The sequence below is a fragment of the Mytilus galloprovincialis genome, chromosome 10 (assembly GCF_965363235.1).
Source record: "Mytilus galloprovincialis chromosome 10, xbMytGall1.hap1.1, whole genome shotgun sequence".
Classification (NCBI taxonomy): domain Eukaryota; kingdom Metazoa; phylum Mollusca; class Bivalvia; order Mytilida; family Mytilidae; genus Mytilus; species Mytilus galloprovincialis.
The window spans coordinates 11646494-11653270 of record NC_134847.1 but is presented as its reverse complement, the minus strand read 5'-3'; positions in this window follow the sequence as shown (position 1 = coordinate 11653270).

The following is a 6777-nucleotide window of genomic DNA, read 5'->3' as shown; positions in this document are numbered from 1 at the left end:
CGAAATCAAAAGATCAAACACATCAAAAGAATAAACAACAGCTGTAATATTCTTGAGCTGGTATATGCATTTTTTTATATTAAAAACGATGGATTAAAACTGGTTTTTATAGCAAGCTAAACCTCTCAATTGTGTAACAGTCGGTATAAAATTCCATTATATTGACAACGATGTGTGAACAAAGCAAACAGAGATAATGAGTAAAAATGTATAGAATAGCTAATCAAAGAATTTTAAATATAGACAAATATTCGACGATAGACCGAACAGCACATACATTGTCAAATGCGCGTAGCGCATGACTTGATTATCACTGGTGTTTGGTCACGAATTCAATATGTCTTTCTTTGGGAATTTTTTTACTAGTTATTCTTTTTTGATGTAATGAAAAAAAGAATGTAAAAAGTATATCCTTTACTATTCACATTAGTTTTGATGTGACGATATCGACATACCTTGATAGCAACTATTGTTGTATGACTTCAGAAGAGTTCAAAAACCGCATAAATTATTTCACATGTCAAATTATCGGTTTTTGTTTCACTAGGAAATAACAGTATTCATTGCAACCAATTTAAAATAATAATAATAATAATAATAATAATAATAATAATAATAATAATAATAATAATAATAATAATAATAATAGTACTTATTAAGAAAAGCTAAGATGTTATACATGAACACATTGTTTTATATAAAACAAAATACCATGGAACATATTATGTTTATCATGTCAAGGTAAGGGAGTATGTTTTAAACTATGCACACTTTAAATAAATTACGGAATCTCACCATGAATTACAACAAGAGGCTCTAATAGTGGCCGATATCCTTATTAATGTACTTTCAATTTTGTTTTTTAAAACTGAAGTAATCAGTTTTTGATGAGACTGCTTTTGTGATCTTTTTAGTTTATATGTATTAAAGGATTTTAATTTGTATATGCGAGCCAACAATACAGCAAGCGAAACAAAGTTTTCGGATATTACATATTTGGGATTTCATTTCAAGTCGTTGTTTTATGTTTGTTTTTAATCGATATTTTCAAGTAGAAAACATTTCGTATCCGGTTCCGGACCCATTTATATTTATATCTTTTTCTACAATTTGCTTTAATGCGACGTAATCGACATATCTTGACAACACCTATTGTTGTATGACTTCAGAAGAGTTAAAAGACCGCAACTATTTCAAACTTGAACCTATCGGTTTTTGTTTCACTTGCAAAACACGATAATTCATTTTACTAACTTAATAATAGATATCTTTATTTAATGTACTTGGATTTAAAACTGAATTTTCAAAAATTGAAGTAATCAGTTTTTCAATGCTCCTCAACTTCATATTTGTTCGGCTTCCTAACTATTTTGATCTGAGCGTCATGAAATGTTTTATCTAGACGAAAAGCACGTGTAGCTAATCAATTTATAAGCCTGGTACCTTTGATAACTATTTTATTTGATGAGATTGCGTTTGTGGTCTTTTTTGTAAATAATTCATGTATTAAACGTCTATGAATATAGGATTTTAATTTTATATGCGATCAACTTTGAAGTGAAACAAAATGTTTGGATATCACATATTTTGGATCTCATTATCTTCTTTAACTTGTAATTGTGCTGACTTGAATTATCATTGATATGATCATATTTAAAAATAGGAATTTTGGTCCTCAATGCTCTTTATATTCGTACTTTATAGTTTATTCGTCCTTTTTTTTAACTGTTTGGATTCGAGCGTCACTGATGAGTCTTTTGAAAACGAAACGCTCGTCTGGCGTAAATACAAAATATAATCCTGGTATCTATGATGAGTTTATTTGTTTCATTCACAATACAAGTCGTGTTTTTTGTTTGTTTCAATTGAAAAAAACTCTTTCGTATCCGGTCACGAATTGCTTACTATTTTCTCAAACCCACTGAGATACGAGTGTTTTGAAAGGAAAGTTTTAAACCAAAAACAATTTAAAAATTTGTAAAAGCTATTTAAATATATGTCCCTGTTTTCATTATACTATGTTACTGAAACTTACGGAAATATCATTTTGAATTCATATCGATTTCAGAACACGTGAAACTCAGTGAAAATAAACTTTATTAATTGATTTCGTGCATTTAGATTAACGTCCAACAAGAACTCTCGACATCCCCGCATAAAAACCCTAAAAAAATGAAATCCATTAATGAACAAGAAGTTGAACTTATGTAGAGCTTTAAAGGAATCATGCACTAAACAATATCCAAATCCATCTGATGCCTTATGGAGTTGTAACCTTAGTTCAGTAAATAAAAAAGATTTTACATTCAATATATGTAATAAAAAAGGTGAATGCTAATTCATATAGATTTTATTTAGGAATAACTAAATTTTACTTTAGTTTTTATGAATCGAATTGACATAATCAGTATTTATCAAATTATTCATACTTTTGTTAATCATCTACTGTGGTTTAGAATTTCAAATTTATTCATTAGCATTACTTATTTTGATGTAAGACAATTTCTTATTAGCATGATTCGGTTAATAATTGAATTGAACGAGATACTATCTAGCTTGTACAAGGGAAGGAAGATAAGTTCAAGAAGTGCATTCTATACCTAAATGCTTAATTTTTAGGAAATATTTCCTGTCGTTTTATATTTTATGTTGCAATTAATCATTATAGATTATTACATATCAATTAAATATACAATTAGTAGCTAACAAGATATGAATTAGACACATTGTCGGTCAATTGTAATTAATACTTATATGTATTACATAATATTGACAGTGTCTGACCTAATTTATTATGCTATGATTTGTATAAGACAGCGCTGTGTATAAAGCTCGAACTGTACTTGATTATAACAATAAGTATGAAAGGAAAGGTCATTATTAATTACTTTACCAAATCGTTACTTTGAAAGTTTTTTGTAAACCAACAAATGCCTTGATTCAAGAAGTTTCATAAACGACTAGATAGTACGATATCTTTCTGTTAATGAAGCATCTAAAATTAACTCCAAACATTCACTAAAATCGTTGATGTCAATAAAGTCATTTCAATTTTGACAAATTACAGTATATCAATCATTATGTAAATAAATTTATCCTGATTACATTACAAAGAAAACGAAACTACGCTGTATTTTTCTGATGATAAACAGTTACATTTCTTTAGAGAAAGCAGGGATCTTAGACATTTAGAGTACACACAACAACTTCGTTAGTTTCAACTTATACCTTTAACTATTTTGAACGCATGACGGTTGGTGCATGTTAAGCAATATATACGTCAAATGACTATAGTTTTAGGAAGGTGTATATCTATTTCTACATTAACTTCTGATATACAGAGGTCGGTAAGAGAGAGAGGAAAGATACCAGAAGGACATTCAAAGTTTCAAACTGACAACGTCATGGCAAAAATAAAAAGACAAACAGACAAACAATAGTACACAATGCACAACATAGAAATCTGAAGACTAAGCACCAACAACGCCATCCAAACCTAGCGGTGATCGGTTAAAAGTAAAATCATAAAAATACTGAAGTCCGGGTAAAATTCAAAACGGAAAGTTCCTAATCAAAATGCAAAATCAAAGCTCAAACACTCTAACATTTGTCACTGGAATTGATCTTATAGTTTTCTTGTTACCTATCATTGTATAAGATATTTCATGATCGCTTTCAATACAATGAATGTCTTCTGGACTGTTGCCTTCATGTTTTGGATCTTTAAACGATCTTAACATTTGTATAAAAAGCATTTTAAATGTATGAAAAGCTAAAAATTTAAAGGGGAAAATCTTGTGATTCGAAATTGACTTTATTTGTGTCTATCAGGTGTTTACATAATGATGTTATATATTCTTAAAAAAGTAAAAAAGGATGAGAAGATGAAGAGCATAAAGTACCAGAAACTCCAAAGTTTTTTTTTAAACACAACTGAGGTTATTCTATTCCTCTGGAAGTAAATCCTCAATATTGTGTTCAACTAATGTATTGGTGACACTCTCAAAATGAGTAAATAAATGACTGATTGGAATTCTAGAAAAAAAATTAGCAGCCTGCCGTTGATAAAACCCCCCTCCAGCCTTGTTATACCTCGATCCTTACTTATTAATAACAGTATTTGTTTTCCTCCGTTGACTTTTGACTTTAATTTTTCATCTCTCATTGTAATGTTGGTTTTTTTCTGCGTAATTTTAATGCGTGACATTTTTAAATGTAGATACCTTTGAATAGATAGTTAGAGGGAAGAGTTATCGGTTTCATAATTTCAAAACTGTTACGTATTATAATTAACAAGGTAACTGGTGACAGATTCGTTTTCCTCTAATTAAATCCGCATAAACATCAAACAATAAATTTAAAGGTCAATATCTTATGCAAGTTCAAGTAATAAGGAAGAATTACCAGAAATAAAAATAATAAGTGGGATAAACGAATTGTCTTATTACCATGAACTTAATATTTATTATGTTTTTCTATATTTAAATACGCTTCGTTCGAACGAACATAAATTACTTTTGTATAATACTACATAATTTCTGTATATCAAATAAACTCATCATAGATACCAGGAATATAATTTAATATTTACGCCAGACGCGCGTTTCGTCTACAAAGGACTCATCAGTGACGCTCGAATCAAAAATGTTATAAAAGGCCAAATAAAATACGAAGCTGAAGAGCATTGAGGAATAAAAATTCCTAAAATTTTTGCCAAATACAGCTAAGATAATCTTTTTCTGAGGTAGCTAGAAAAGCCTTAGTTTTTCAAAAATTCTAATTTTTGTTAACAGTTAATTTATAATTATGAACATATCAATGATAACTCCAGACAACACAGAAGTGCTGACTACTGGGCTGGTGGTACCCTCGGGGAAATAAATCTCCACCAGCAGTGGCATCGACCCAGTTGTTGCAAAAAGACTCATCAGCAACTGTCCCATCTGTTTCTTACCGTATTCATCTATATAAAAATACTAAAACGCTAGTTTTATATCTATTCGACCACAATGACCATTGTCTTTAATTTAGCATTGCACTATCAAATGATAATATGCTTTATAATTGTAAATCAAAGTCTACAGATATATATAATATGTGAAATAAGTCATCAGTTGAAATACATGAATAAATATTAATTATTCTGATATCTTTCTTACAGATTCCGGAGAGACAAACAATCAGGTTCAACCTGACAATGTACAAGATGGACATGAACTAAATGCAGACTCAACTGTAGGTGATGTTCCGTCTACCAACCCAACAGTAGCTGCAGAACATGACAACGGATTCGAACTGAATCCAACTACACATGATGATTCAGTCGATGTTCCGTCTGTCTCACATGGAGACAATCCAAATACTGACCAAGTTCAGGCGGACACTGATGCTTTGGATAATGGTAATACAGCCGATGAAAGGGAACATGGTTTCACAGGTGAGGGTTCAAATGACAATAATGCAAATACAGATATTGAATCAGGTAATACAATAATCAGAAATTCTAACATTCAAGGTGGTAGAACTAATGACAATAACGACCAAACTGGTTCACAAACTGGCATCGATAATGTTGATTTATCAACTGGTAGATCAAATGATGGAAACAACTTCCGGTCAGCAGAACCGATAAAAACAGAGAAATCAAATGACGATGGTTATGGGGCCAACTCAGATGATGTTAAAGGAGATGTATCACTAAAGGATGATTTGAAAGTAGCTGATGGTGTCAGTTCAAAAAGTGATGTGTCTGATAATACCGCGTCTGATTCCTCAGATGAGGCAGTGGATGGTACCAACCATAGACAGGATAATTCAAATGGAAATTCAAACAGTAATGACATTGCTGATAATAATGAAAATGATTTCTTTAAAGAGAAGGAAAACCTAGTAAGTGATAGAACACACGAGATAGACTCAATGTCTAACACGTTTGAAAACGCTGTTAGTGATGAAGCGTCTGACAGAATGGGCGAAATGATGGAAACATTTCAGGAAGGTCAAGACAACTACAAGAATCAAGAACATTCAAACCATAAGACTTTCAATTTATATGATGACTCGGATCAAAATTTATTTGCTGTTTATGGAAAATTGCATGTTGATAAAAAGAAGAACAAAAATGACCAACAACTTTCGGAAAATAGTGAAAGTACAGAAGAGCTACAGGATAGTAATATTAATATACATAATTTTGAAGGTGAACATGTTCTAGGAAAGAGCCAGGTCAAGATGTTATTTAATTGGAATAAAAAAAATCTGAGCAAAGGTAAAAATGAAACTGATAACATGTACTGGACGTACGGGAATGTTAACTCTAAAGATGTTGGTGACGATTCACAAACTATAAATCCGCTAAGGACTATTTTAAGACAAGATAACTCAGATTCATCCGATAGTAGTGAAAATAATCGGAGAAAGAAGAACAACTATAGTTCTAATATACGTTTAGACAAAAGTAGTGAGGATTCAAGTGACTCCAGTGAAAAATCGAGAAATAAAAAAATACGACGAAGGAAGAAAAGCTGTAAGTTAATTTTCTTCTATATATACAATAAATCTTCACTGTCGGTAATAAAAAATTTATTTGTACGAACTTTAAAAACAGGACGTTTAAAAAGCGAGAGTCTCCGATCTTTTCGATGTGTTACCGATTCATTTTATATTTTCCGACAATATACATTTATTGTTTTTAACCTGCAATGACATCAGGCACTTTAAAGTCATATGGAATTCCAATTTAAAAAAAAAGTTGAATACATTTTATATACTCGAATG